Source organism: Saccoglossus kowalevskii, chromosome 13 (assembly GCF_978046115.1).
Source record: "Saccoglossus kowalevskii chromosome 13, keSacKowa6.1, whole genome shotgun sequence".
In the NCBI taxonomy this organism is placed as follows: Eukaryota; Metazoa; Hemichordata; class Enteropneusta; family Harrimaniidae; genus Saccoglossus; species Saccoglossus kowalevskii.
The window spans coordinates 27,878,383-27,894,475 of record NC_140653.1 but is presented as its reverse complement, the minus strand read 5'-3'; the positions used below and the strand labels follow the sequence as shown (position 1 = coordinate 27,894,475).

The following is a 16,093-nucleotide window of genomic DNA, read 5'->3' as shown; positions in this document are numbered from 1 at the left end:
CAACACGAACCAATGTTCTCAACTTTCCAACTAACGATTCCGCTTTTCCAACTAACTTTCTCAAATTCCAATAACAATCTAACAACTTTTGTGACTGTCCAACTAACATTTCTGACATTCCAACCATTTCGATATTTCAACCAACTATCACAACTGTACAAATACTTTTCGATCTAACTTGCTGGTCTTACTATCCTATCATTTTGACTTTCTAACCCATATTTTTGCTTTGGCAAACTAATTTCTCGACTTTGTAACCAACTTCCCTCGACTTCCAAAACCAGTCTACTTTCTGACTTTCCAGCAACTTTTCAACTTTACAACACATTTTTACGACTACCCAACCAATGTTCATGGCTTTTCAACCAAGTTTGTCATCTTTCTGACTTAACATTTTCTGCTTGCCAATTTTTTTATATTTCGACCAAACTTTTATGACTGTCAGCCAACGTTTCCGACTTTACAACCAACTTTTCATCCAACTACAATTTTTACTGTCAAGCCAACTTTTATGGTTGTCCAACCAACTTCATACAAACTTTGACTTTGCAACCAACTTTAACGAGTTTTCAACCACATTTTCGTCTGTTCAACCAACTTTCTATAATTTGTACGATTTTCCAACCAATGTTATGGCTTCGCCAACCAACCTCCTTTTTGACCAACAACTTTCTCAATTTTCAATCCAATGTTGACGTATTTTCATCCAACTTTCATAACTTTCCAACCACCTTGTTTTATTACTTTGATACTTGACTTCGACTTTGGAACCAACTTTTGATACAACTTTCCCACTTCAAACCAACTTGTTGGCCGTGCCAATCAAATTTACAACCAACTTACATGAATGTCCAACCAAGCTTTTTGACTTTTCAGGCACGTCATTCATTCCACTGCCATGCTATAACAACTCTGCTACCGTAACGTATTTTAACATTGACTGCCATGCAGTACAATTATATCATTCTTGCGCAAATTATTCCTGGTCAGAAGACTGCACTGTCTCGTTTCCAGTTCACGAAATGTGGGTTCCTTGCAACAGATGAACACAAGCAAAAGCGTGTGTTCGCCATACTGCAAGGAGAAGATAATTTTAGACATACTAGACATACATGAATTGTGGAATTGTACGCCTAGTGCGAAGCAAGCTTATACATATATCTCGGGTATAAATTTAAAAAAAAACATGCTCAATATGTCATGTTCCGTTAGCAATTTGCCAGCAGTATCCGAGCACTTGCTACTGTTCTTTTATCACACATTGTTTCAAATAGTTATGGTTAAAGGAATCAACTATTCAACAATATCTTGCAGAGATATGTTTCAGTTATATCCAATTCACAAGCCAAGATTCATTTATTCAGCCTGCGCTTCACCATTATATTTGAGAGGAATTATCACTATAAACCATTTTCCTGTTGATGAAATCAAACACAGCGATGCTTGACAAACATCAAAACAAGTCAAGTGTTGTTTTTCTATGGGGAAGTCTTTGTCAGGTAAGCTATAACATTATATAAGACAGCACAATCTATCGTATACCTAGTTTGAGGACCCTAACAGAAGACAACCTTCCACTGACCTTTTCAGTATTTATATGGATTTTGGTGTTTGTTGGGTCATAATTCATCTCACCTTTGGTCACTTGTTACACATTGGGGGAGCCATATCTGCAGCAAGAGCAGGTAGACAGCATAATATGATAAAGGCATATGGTCTTCTGATTGACATTTTAGATACATTCATACCTCAGGAAAGTCTTTTGTATCTATTCTACATTGGCTTCTGTATTTTATTCATTATGTATTTTAGCATTTATATTCATTAACCAAACACCTTGTAGTTACAGCTTTCACTGTACCATATCTGGACAGCTTCCCCTATCCTCATTGTCAGTTCCGGTAGTTACAGCCTTCACAGCTTATATCAACAACAACATCATTTCACGTAGCTTACAGCTTATAACTAAATTAACCAACCTACATCTTCAGCATTATTAATATGTTAATGCTAATGTTTTATAGTCAGTACTGTTTATTTATTCTTCATTTTCAGCAAATATTTCCAACTTGAAAACTACCAGTTCAATTGCTTTGAAACTTGGCATGTAGGAACCATGCGGGTAGACCTCTATGAGATTTGCAATAATCATATACATGTAAACTGCTATGGTTGTGATGCAGCAAGTACATTGTTGGAACATTAAACTGTATTCGTCTCAGTTGTCATTTAATGTCATTGTCCCACATTGGTTCCCATTTATGTACTTTTTCTAAAAGGTGGGTGAAGCATAATATACTTGTATATACATTGTCAATACGGCCGATATTTGAATATTAAATATGCCAGGTGACTATCAGTTGCTTTGGGTGGCGCTGGTTTCAGCAAAATTGGGAACCACATTTGTCTGCTCAGTAATCAATGTATATCCCGCGCCTAGGCATAGGGGGTGACTCCAACTAGAATTTTTAAAATGTAGTAAAGAATGTTTTACGATATCGCAATTCGTAGAAACTCCATTGTAAAAATTGTTTGTGAAATTAGAATGAATCATAAGTGCTATAATTAGTGAATATATTGTATAATTGCAAACTGAGTTATATCCCGTCACTCTGTTTTGTTTAAATGTGTTGTTGTTGTTTTTTATTAACTGAATAAAACATAATGGATAAAAATGTATTCTTTTCATAGAATATAATGTTATTATTATATAAAACGCTAATTTAATACACGATTGCCTTCATTTCCATGTATACAAATGAACAGTGACCTGATCTGAACAGTGATGCATATTTATTGACATTGTTTATATATTCAGCAAGCTACAGCTGCTGTAACAAAAAATATTTGGGATGTATGGTAACAGATCAAGGTATTGAGACCGACCCTGAGAAAACCAGAGCATTAGAGGGGACGCCAGAATTACTTCGCTTCTCCAGATTATAGACAACCATTTAAATTACACAGATGCAAGTTTTACAGGATTAGGAGCCGTTTTATATCAAGGAGAGGGGAATAGTAGTTATGTATGTGACAGCTATGGAGTAAAACTACTGGAATTCCTAGTACCAACATGGGTAACCACACAGTTCTATGATTACTTGTATGGCAACAAATTCCCCGATTTATCAGATAACAATCCATTGTCCTATGATGTCTGAGAATCAGAATTAGAAGCATGACCGCAGATTATCAGCTCAGTTATCTAGAGAGAGGCAGCGATGGTATGCATACCAGGAGTGAAAGCCATGTGTCATACACACGGCATCATACCTTGTTGGTGGACACTCAAGCTGTATTATTCAGGTCATTCTGGATAGTTCAGTGAATTCACCACCTACTCCAGGAAAGTATAACTAGCCACAGTTACAATGATGGAATGGCAAACGTTGCAGAAAAAAGAACCGAAGATTGGTATACTGAGAGCAGGGCCAAGCACCAAAAACGGATGTACGAATACATGAGAGCCCTTGTGTCGGAATTTAACTCAGGCAGTAGGATCAGTTATGTTTCAAGAATGGGATTCTGTACCATAGAAAGGTGAAGTTCACAACAAATTGTTTTTTAGAAAATAAGATTAAGAGTTGTGATTAAGACTTACTAGCCTCAAGTGACTGCACCTTGGTAAACATACAAACAGCCCAATCTATGTTATTATGTATGGATTATCTCATACATGATGCTATCATATTAGTAATGACTTACCATTTTACCCAATATGCGGTAGTGATTCCGTCTGCAAAACTTTCTATAAAAATTTCTTATTAGTGGACTCCTGCTTGACTTCACTCGGACAACTTCAAATCAGAGGTCACACAGATACCATGCGAGATAACAGGAATATGAAAGTCTAGAACTCTTTCCTAACATTCTAGTTGAATCCCGTGAACGGGTTTAATCAGACTATATTTTTTATGATAGTTATGATTCTAAAGCGACAGAAATGAAAAGGGACATGCATGGTACATGCATATGAAATACATACAGTTCAAATGAAAGTACACGATATCCTCTTACCTTCTCATGTACGACAGACATCCCCAATTGGCAATTGATGTAAAACATGGTGTTGAATCCTGATGGTGAGGACGATGATGATAATACTAAGTTACATACTACACCTATTAGTGAGGCCTATTAGGAAATGAAAGTAATCTTCTTCTACTTTTATCTGTCATTTTACGCGTATATACCATACTACCCACCTAAGCCATATAAATATGCTTCTTCGCCCATATTTGTATTGAAAATACTCTCCATCGCCCATATTCGCTCTTAGTTTTATTTTTTGGCTTAGCTACAGTGGCTTGGCTTACATTGGTTATTTAAAGGTGTATAATTTATATACCGACATACAACTAAGACACTTTATATTTTATAGGCATGCGTTCCATTCAACAACTTACTCCTTACTCCTTTGATTTGATAGCAGCTGATATATCCCTTCAGTGTTTGTTAAAGGATAACGTTCACTAGCTTGACACAAGTCGCACGATATTCTGACAGTGCTCCCAAATAAATTAATAACAAATTCTGTTCGTCGATATTGCGATGTGTTAATCTTCGCATGTGCTAAGGAAATTGTTAAACTGTGCATGTATTATATGCGCATTGGTTTATGGGAAATAATTACATAACGATTTGCTAATAGCACGTACATCAAGATGAATTGAAAGCACAATAAGGTGAGTGGACATTACGATATGGTGATTGAACCTCATGACATGGTGAATCGACAGCACAATATGATGAATGCGTTTCAACAAAGGGAACGTTTGAAAGACAACATATTGATACCAAATTAGGGTAGCTGTTTGTTGATGGCATGATCTTTTTAATACGCGTATAAACGGGAGTGTGAATGGACCTTGGCTATTAAAACACTTTGCAAATACCCTCAGTTCATTTATTGTGTATCATGCATACAGTAATGTCAATAAGTGTACTTCTAACAGTCCTAGTGCTTTCTCTGTCTGCATTTGCTCGTTGTGACAGTCAACCGAACATTGTTTTCATTTTTGATGATGACTATGGATGGAATGACATTGGTTACCACAACCCTATTTTCCAAACACCGAACCTCAATAGCTTAGCTGCGGACGGGATCAAATTGGAAAACTACTATGTTGCACCAGTGTGTACACCGTCAAGAGGACAGCTATTGACAGGACGATATGCGGTGAGTTTGTATAGAATAAAACCCGACATGTACCTACAATCAGTTCCATTTATCCCCCAGGACAATTCTGAGTAGAATTTAAGATTTACATCCAATCAATACTCATATATTACAATGTGAAACACTGAATTCAAACTGGCAATCACAGCAAGCGCCTCGCCAATGCTGGCAGAAATACAACACGCCACGACTCTTTGATTGTACTGAAAAGAACAGTTCGCAATAACTTGTAGTGAACACCGCCTACGATGACTAGATGGTGATGGTGATGCGCAAGCAGATGCTCGGACATTACAAACAACATATAAAGCTATGTACTGAGGGTTCGTAATTTTGTCACTCACTTACAATTGTCCTCGGCAACACTTGAGTAATTAATTTGTTGTAAAACGCAGAACTATTCTCATACTAGTTTACAACACTTTTCACGCTTGCAGTTGTACTTTATACTAGTTGTTCCTCCTTCAGGTGTGAATGACAACTTGGTCATGTATCATATGGTAAATACTAATGTGTCATGTAATCAGTCTGCTTACGAGGGGTAAATTTTCCAGCAATACAGGTCTTTTAAAATACCAGTGCGTATCTTTACTAGGCGTCAGACGATCCGGCCCTGGTTTGGACGTTCCAAATAACTTGTGAATACATTCGCTGTGCATATATTAACCTTCATTACACGACAAACCATAAATTAGCGTTCGAACACAGATTGTATTAGATATATATTCTATGTCTGCGGCCCACACAGGTTCACGTGCACAGGCGGCGGCCAGTAAATGAACAAACTTCTGCTGCACTGTGTCAATGCAAACACGATGTTTGCCCTGCAAAAGACGAAAAATATGTTATCAATTCCCTTAAAAACAAATGAAACAAGGTCAATAAGTTTCTGAACCTGAAATATCATATTTTATTATTATTTTATTCGAATCCACAGATGCGGTATGGGTTAGTACACAGAAATATAAGGCCTGCTCAACGAATGTGTCTACCACTCGATGAAGTAACATTACCTGAGAAAATGAAGCAAGCAGGGTACGCAACTCATATGGTCGGAAAATGGCACCAGGGATTCTACACACCAGCATGCATTCCCACACAACGTGGATTCGATAGTTTCTTCGGTAAGTATATATTTTAGCATAATCAAGAAATACGAAGAACAGAATGCTTCATTAAAAGATAAGAGAACCCCGAAAATATATCGCTATAACAGGATTTCGATGACAGCCATTTTAATCTGATTGTAAAATACATAATAAGGTAGCAGAATAAAGTGCCTTTGTCAAGACGTACATGTGTTGAAAGCACATACTTATTCTAATTTTTATTATTAGGATTTTACGTTGGTACTTAAGATTATTTCACTCATTCTGCCAGTGGTGGATTTGATTTGAAAAGAGGTGAGACTGATGTATCCCAAACTACCAAGGAGACTACTCTGCATTTATATTTACTCAAGAGGCTCAAAATATAATTATGGAACATGATGACGACGATGATGGAGTGAGTAATGCAGCCGTGTCTATGTATTTATGAAGCACAATGTAGTACTTATTCTACTCTGTCGACTGCATCACATTGATTCAGAATTCTTCGACGGTTTTCGTCTTTAAATCGATCTTTAAATTGGCGCACTACTGTAACACCAGTGTGTTAAATCATTTTGTTTGTTTATGTGACACACTATTTGACAGTGTGGGTCTGTATATGTTTGTTTAATTTTTGTTTAATGTGTTCATTTTTTTCAGCCATTATTTTTGTACTTGGCTTACCAGTCAGTACACGCTAAGTATGCAAGTGTTCCGCAACAATACTCGGATCTATACAATGGCATAATAGAAGATGAACGTCGGCGTACATTGGCTAGAATGGTAACCTGTATGGATGAAGGTATTGGGAATATTACCAAAACATTAAAAGACTCTGGACTCTGGGATAACACTATTATAATATTTTCAAATGGTAAGTATTTAAATTGATTGTCCCGCGATTCCCTATATTTCGTTGGTGGTATTGAGGAAGTACATTATATTTTAAATCACGTATATGCTGCCATACTTTGCATTGCATGATCACATTAATTATGCAAGATGGGGATTAGTGTATTTAGCAGACATGTCTTTATTAAGTGAAACAGCTTCTGATGTGTACAGAGAGTTTGTAGCAAGACATTTTGTTGTCAAAAGAAGTGAAGATGTGTTTAACCAGGTTTCGGCAGACCAGGCTCTTGAGTGGCTGAATCGATCATGCAAGGTTGCTCGTGGTTTGATTGGAATAACCAGAAATGAGTCTGCAAGAGACAAGTGGTGTTTAACCTACAATGAGAAATCACATATTGCAGAGTGTACTCGTGTTATGGTTGGCATTGTGGATGATGAAGAAGCAGCTCCTACTAGAAATGACTCCCTGCCTTCTGGTATACGACGAGATGAGCAAGATGTGCAACTACTTGTCACACAATTTCAAAGATTTAATGTGTTTAAAGCAGTTGCTGAACTTCGATGTATCACAACAAATGACATAGCTCCTGCAAAGATCCAAGATGATTTACTACAAGCTGAAGAACATGGTAGACGACTGGTCAAGCGTTTTGTGGAAGACAGATTAACCAATAAGATGGTGTCTCTTTATTCTCCACTTCATCGCAACAATTCTCAAACATTTGGGTCACTCTTGAAAGTAACAGTTCAAAGAAAAGATGAAAGCAAAGTTGTCAAAGCTGACAGAAATTTATTTCATAGATTGCTAGTAGCAACAGATGCAGGGAGGAAGGTTAATCTATCAGCAGTTTTCCAACACGAATTATCGCATGTTCCTCTTTCCTTAGCAGATATAGGCGGAAATCTCCGTTCAACAACAAAATCAAGTCTCTCAGATATCCTTCAAACTGATATTGATATTAGAATGTCCCTCCCAGAGAATGAGAAGAAGACATGTTTACTTATCGATGGAGCAGCCTTGATACAGGCAATAGGGAAACCATCTGGTGCCAAGAACTTTGGTGACTGGGCTGATCTTTTCTGTGACAGAGTAATCAGACACCTAGGATCAATATACAAAAGAGTTGATGTTTGTTTTGATCGTTATGAAGAATATTCTATAAAGAATGCTACAAGATTTAAAAGAGGTGGAAAATCCCGTCATGCGATTAGGAGAGTTATTGATAGCAGAGAAGTACCATTGCCCCAAGTATGGAAGAATTTCATGGACATGCCACTGAATAAGGCAAATTTGGCCAGATTTCTTTCCTGACAAGTAATTGAACGGATGAATGACCTTCCCGAAGAATGTGAGCTTCTGACAGCAGGTGGATTGTCTGACGGAACACTTGCAGTATCATCAAGTGAACGTGATATTTCAAGCCTTAATGCCAACCATGAAGAAGCAGATACCAGATTGGTTCTACATGCTAAAGATGCTAGATCACAAGATTTTGAAAGAACAGTAATTGAATGCTCTGATACAGATGTACGAGGGAATATTGTTGCATTCCATGCATTAACAGGTTGCGACACATCCTCAAGCTTCTCTGGAATTGGTAAGAAAACTGCATGGAAAATGTTCATCAAGAATCCACAACTTCTAAATGGTCTTGGCTATGGTAATTTGGATCAACAGATATCAGGAAGAGTTGAAAGGTTCGTGTGTCTCTTGTATGGATGTGATTGCTCACTGGTGAATGAAGCCCGGCTCACACTGTTTCTTCGTGCAAAGAAAGTTCCTGAAGGATAACCTCCAACTAATGATTCACTTGAGTATCATATGAAACGTGTCCATCATCAGATGACTGTGTAGGTGCAAGCATTAACTACTACCCAGAAAGTTCCTGATCCAGTTGACTCTGGTGGATGGAGAAAGGATGAGAGTCAGTCATGTCTTCTTCCTATTCTGATGTCAAAGGAGCCTGTACCAACAGTTTGTCTCGAAATTATCGCCTGTGGCTGCCGAACAAAGTGTTCTACTTCAAGGTGTAAATGTTATGTTAAAAAACTCATTTGTACAGGGGCGTGTGGATGTGGGGCAGAAGATTGCAATAACCCAACTGCAGAATAAGAAGAAAAAGAGCATACAGAGTATCACCCGAAGTACTTAATTTGATGTAGTGTTTCATAATGTAATTATTTGTGGCATAGTAAAAAATATATACTAGATCTTGCACAATTTATTATTATTGATCAAGGACATATATGACTAACCATTCAATTGTCATAATAGGCAAGGTTTTGCAAATGCATCTGTTCGTTGTTATTTCTACGTTTATTTATTCAGAAATGTTGCTTTTCATGTTTATTGATGATACTGATGGCGAATTAGGACTCTTAGTATTTTGTAGTTGATTAACTACGAGAAGTCAAACATTAATGATGTAGTGCACTAAATCATTTCATCTTCTCATCCCAATCTAGCGAGCTCCATAGTTAGTTATACAAGGTGACTATATTCGGTGATATTTCCTCATTAGTATATTGAGTGCTAAAGGATAATAAACATTTTCTGAACAAGCAATGTATGTTAAGATGTTTTTTAGTATAAGTAATGTTAATGCCAACATGTATTTATAGGAAACCTGCATTTGATTGTGATTTCTTGTATCATGCTATCATCTTGACCCCCCTGCAACATGCAAGTACACATTTGTTGCCCAAGTGTTAAGAGGATTTGACCCTCCCCCTCCAGAATATGCCATCACCTTGAAATTGTTTGGTTTTATCAAGACAGAATTTACCTACATGCATAATATCAACAAAATGTGCTATTACAACAAATTTCCTGGATGTATAATCCTAGTTTTTACTCCTGTAAATTTCGAGCCAAACCACTGGTCTTTCCAATACTAGTATAGAAAATGCCTCTAATTATGGGTGGTTCTAATAAATATTCCGAGCATTTCTACATTGAATAAGCATCCTAATCTCAAAGCATCATTTATTATTTATTTCTAGAGACTTTATTAGTATGCCTGTATTCCGAATTCCTACAATGTAGAGAAGCCCCCCTCGAGCTAGCAATGAACCCTTAAAATCCAGCTATATGTGTAGTATACACTCCGAAAATTGTCTCACTGCACTAGCAAAACACATTTCCAGAATATAAATACCATTTGTAACTAAACAGTTCCATTAAATTATTTGTACAAACTAGCAACCTATATTAATATGTGCGTTTTCTTATTTCTTACTGATTTTAAGCCCCCCCATTTTAGCCAGGTTTATACCCTTAGTATGCAGATACAGAGTTGGCATCCACCCTTGTGTTGTTCTACTATATCATGACAACATTTCTAGCATGGATGCCATATTGTACTAAAGAATGCCATCGGAAGTTATTTCCAGCATCTTTTTCAGTTTTTGCCACCCCACTATTAAAGCGACACTGGCTGTGATTTTGAGCAATTCTATGGGCGAAGTGGCCCAACACAAGGTTAATGCTACATAACATGCGATGCGAAAACCGAGACTTGAGTAGTCGCTATTGGCCAAATAATGGGGACCTTAGAAAATTATGACACACGGCGCACACTATTATGGGAAATAGAATGTCACATAGAATCATAATTAAGCTAATATTCAAAGACTAGGGCACACTAAACCATTGAGTACTATTATGAAATGGAGGATGGAAAGTAAAATTATGATTAGAAAAGTTGGAGTACCGGGGTATCCCATTTTTACCAATTTTAGGTAATAGATTTTTTTCCCTTCAAAATGTGCATGGTAATCCACACATTTTCACAGGTATAACATATAATTCCAACTATTTATATTTAATTTGAGAATTTTTGCTCATTAAATTTGTATACCAAAATAATAATAATCAAAATAATCATATATTAAACATTTCCATATTTTTTTTTAAATGGTAACTTTCAGTAATCCTGAGCAAAAAGCTGATAGGATAATAAGTACAACACCATGTAATGCTTATATAATTAGTGCACTTTGTAAAGTGGAACAAGATCTGTGAACAAAAATCGACAAATTCATAGGACAAATGTAAACAACTGACAAATATATAGTCAAATCAGTAAAAAAAGACATATTAATGTCAAGTGTTTTGAAGTGAGTACATCCTGCTCAACTTATGGAACCTGACATATATTATTCCGAGTCATATGGTCTGTGTAAAAAAACTGAGTTCTACATTAGACAAGTGACATGGATGTTATCTGTGATCAGCGTTATCGTATTTAACCACAGGTTCATTATATCTATCAAACAAACTTGAAGGCTAAGTATATAAAGTATAGGGCTACCATTTTTGAAGTTAATCGTGTTATTATTAACTATATTTTTGTAAAGGACGCCATACTGATGAACTTGATTTTCTCAGCCAACCAATCCCGTTATACATATGACCTCGCACCATTACCCAACGTATGGTTATGCTACCTTAATTTTATATGAAAACACTTGTGTGGATGCATTGAAAACTATCCATGTTGAAGTATGCAACACCATTTAACACGTGGAAAACACACTAGAAACAATTTTTGTTGGCTAAATTCGATCATCAGATCTAAACAGTCCGATGATCGATTTTTTATAACTTGCAAATAAAATGATTTTTTTTCGTGAAATAAGCTTTGGCAAAATTAAGTACACGAATTTGCCATTTAATTCTTTAATTCCAGACAATGGTGGATTGCCAGCCCATGGTGGTAACAATTGGCCTCTTCGGGGTGAGAAGAAATCGTTATATGAAGGTGGTGTTCGGGGTTTGGCATTTGTACATAGTCCAGATTTCTCTGAAGACATGAAAGGCACTGTGAACACAGAACTGATGCACATTACTGATTGGTTTCCTACATTACTGGGCTTAGCGGGCGATGGAAGTGACTCCAATTCAGAGGAAAGCAAGCCATTGGATGGATTTGACCAATGGGAATCTATCAGGTATTTTACATTTGTGCAGTTTTTCTGATAGAAGCGCTAATGAACCAAAACTTACATATATTGTATACTGGCTTATTAAAATATTATTCTCTTTTTGACCATAGTCCTCTGACATGTGCTACCAATAGAGCTAATACGGCATAGTTTCCAAGTTATGTGTTTTATACTGTTAATGGAATCAACTCTTACGCCATTCACAGACATTACCATTCTCCAAAACGTTTCAAATAAGACGTCAAGGTTTACATGTATTGTACGCTGGATCATTAAAATGCGACTTATTTTGACAATAGATGCACATCTGCCATTTACGAAGTGCACGCGCCACTAATAGACCAAATATGGTATATGTTATAATAACGTAGAATAATCTGTGTATCTTTTATTGGAATCAACCCCTCATCCTATATGGTGATGTACGCAATTGCTGAGTATTATACTATGCATACATCGTTTATCGTGATACACCTCAACCTCAGAGGTTTCAAATAAGCACAGTCCCTCTATATCAAGATTGTTGGGAAAACTATTGGTTCCCTTCTACTTGTATTTTAATATTTTATGATTATATTGTTATATATTACACAGTACGGGCGCAGCATCGCTTAGAAAGGCAATACTTCTTAACATAGACCCGTTACAACCACCACCGCAAAACATGGACCCTTTGCCTGACGAATGGACTGAAGAATATGATACCTCAATCATGGGCGCCATTAGAGTTGGGGATTGGAAATTATTGACAGGAAATCCAGGTACATATTACTTATTATTACTATTCCCACTTGCACCAAGTGTAGCTATTTTAAAAATTACAATGAGTTGTGTTCATTTGTTTTCAGGCGTCGGGATATGGACACCTGAACCTGAATCTGGACAGGAACCAGTTAGTCCTTCCGATAGTCCTGGTAAATCTGTGTGGTTGTTTAACATCGCAGAGGACCCCAACGAGACTGCCGACTTGAGTGAAGAAAATCCTGAAAAAGTCATAGAACTATTACAAAGATTGGAAGAATACCGTGCAGCGTCTGCTCCGCCAACTTATCCTGATGATGACCCAGATGCTATTCCCCCCCTATCGGAGTTTGGATTCCATGGGTGTTTGAGTCAGACTCCTCAAGTGAATCTGAAGAAAAATGATCTCCTGGACCCAGTTGCGATATTAATTTGACAATTTAATTTAAATCAAATCATTTAATTTGGTATAGTCTGATTTCAATATAAATTCCTAATCCGGCTTCGCTAATTCATGCTTATTCTTACAATACAATTTACATAGACTGTTTATTGAATTATTAACAAATGTATAGACGATGGCTTTTGCATCATACTATCTCTTTCGAAAACACAATTTAATTATTAGCTGAAAAATACTGGAAGACATGTAATGTGCGTAGTACAAGTCGTGTACTCACAACAGGTCAATCCTATTTCATTGCGATCAATGATATCCATAATTATCAGGTCTGGCCAATCAGTGTCAATACATCATTTAACTGGATTTACTTTCTGTCTTCTGTCGCCAATAAATTAATAATAATATTCCAATAAATTAGATATGTCGTAATTAAAACCCGCATCGTTCCAGTGTCATTTGTGATTTGACCAATTTGCTTATGAAAGACTCTTGTTGTGAAAAGCTCTCTCAAAAGAGTTCGCTTTGTGTTTAGAAACGTGCTTGCACGGGGTAGTTTACAGGGTATGGCCAGACACTGGATTGCTCAAGAGCATTGTTCCGATTATGAATCTGTTTTACATAAAAATAATTTAAGTATGATATATACACACACACACTGAATAACACTGCATAGTATATCCTTGCCTGCATCCGACATTATTACATTTTTTTTAGATACTGGAATGTACAATATTCCTAATACTCAATAGATATAATTTCAAATTAGGTTATTAGGGAAAATGGTAAATCTAGTCAGAACGCATCAGGTACAATCCTTTACACGTGCAAACATAAGATTTCGCAATATACGGACCATGCACGCCTGTACCTTTTAATTTTGGAGTTATATGAGATTTTTTTGGGTCAAGATGTCAACTACGAGAGACGAAAGTCTTGAATTGAATAATTATGTAACATAAATATACCACATTGTTTAGTCACATGGTATAAACAACTTTCTGGGTATAATTATCCCTCTGAGTCACAGGGATGCTGTATAAAATTCGGGGGAAATAGATAAATACATTAAAATGTGGAAAATGCTGGGTTGAAAAAGTATCAAAGGGTTTAACAGGGTTTGGTACAGAGGGTATTCGCATGACATTTAACAGCACCCGGCATTGAAAGTTGTTCTACCGCTCAGAATGATATTCCCAAATAAACAATTACTCCACATACAAACAATATCATCGAATTTGCAGATGAAAATAATCAAAACCCACGAAATAACCCTATCTTTGACAAGTGATCACGACGAATTGCAAGAGAACATTGTCAAATACTGGGTTAAGTCCAGACTGTTGAGAATGAGAGAATGTTTAGTCAGACTTCATGCACTCTCACGTCCTCTAAAATTCCCTTTATATTCATTGCAGCTCATGATAATAGGGTCAGAACCCACATTTTGTCTTTGAGTGTCTGAATGTTTAAACATCGCAGTTTTGTATAGAATAATAAGCACAATGCACTGAATATGTTAGTAAATAGACAGGTTACGGTTCATACCTTTAAGAGCACAGTATTGGAATAGATTTTCTTTCACTTAGATATGTATATATTCTCTCAATATATAATTACACGCATTGAGGGGAGGAGACTTAGGTTCACACTTTTGATAATAGAAAGCGAGAAAGTTCAGACTACATGTACACATAGAGGACGTACGACCTTGAAAATGACCCTTAAATTCATTGTCACTCGTCATTTGTTTTTCTACTATTCGGAGAAAAAACTAAAAACACAAATTGAAGCCATCCATATTTGGCGTGTATACGCAATTGCTGGATGAATGCTCATCAGCGTGAATATATATACATAGCGTAACTATTGTCTATTTAGAATATATATTTAAAAACAAAATGATGGATGATAACAGACTGTTTGGGCGAAATATATTGGCTAAAAACAAAAACAATCAAGTCATCATATGTACACACAAAAATAATATAATTAATGTTCATGCCCCCCCCCCCAAATAATACATCTACTGTATTGATCTCAATGTTCCTTATAGAATGATATAACATTGTAAAAAAGTTTCTAAAAAATAGTTCAGCAAAATATCTAAGCAAAAATTGGCAAGAAAAGTACTTGCCAATGCCTTTGTCTATTAATAATACATGTGCTTTATTAATCTCAATGTCCATTATAGAAGAACATAACATTAATTGTATACAAGTTCCTAAATAATAGGACAGTATTAAATATAAGCAGAATAAAATACTAGCCAGATATGAAAAACAGGGAACTACACTACGATTGCACTTGCTAGTTACACCAAAATTGAACTTGGTTGACGATTCATAGTGATTGACAAGGTTCGCAAATTTGAAGGTGATCAGAATAAATGTGTGTGAGGTATTGTAATCACTTCTTCTTCTTTTAGTTCAAAGCTTCAGGAGGCCGTTGGTGCACCCATGACAAGACGTAACTCACCCAGCCCTTTCTGTCATCAGCAAGATGGTAAAGCTGCTCTCCATTCTCTGTTCATTCTTTGATGTCATCTTCCCATTCTCTTCATGGCCGTCTTCTGTTTCTGCATCCTTTAACCTTCCCTTGCATAATACGTTAATACTGTTTTTCCTTGATTGGTGTCCAGAAAATTGCAATTTTCTTTTCTTAATTGTTTCAATTAGATGCTCTATTTTTTATCCTTCTTTCAGCTGATCTTTTAGCTTCATCCATACCTCTTTGTTCCGAATTTGTTGTCGCCATGTGAAACCAACGAGTCGTCTATAACATTTCATTTAGAATGTATTTATTTTCTTCGTTATTTTCGTTGTCATAGTCCAGCTTTCGCATATGTAGAGCATCACAGACGTTACTACCGCTAATGAAATC

The 16,093-nt window shown here is 36.4% G+C and overlaps 1 pseudogene; it reads left to right on the top strand.

Annotated features, from left to right (window-relative positions):
• The first annotated feature begins 4,063 nt into the window (after positions 1-4,063).
• On the top strand, positions 4,064-13,246 carry LOC100375483 (arylsulfatase B-like; annotated as a pseudogene).
• The last annotated feature ends 2,847 nt before the right edge of the window (positions 13,247-16,093 follow it).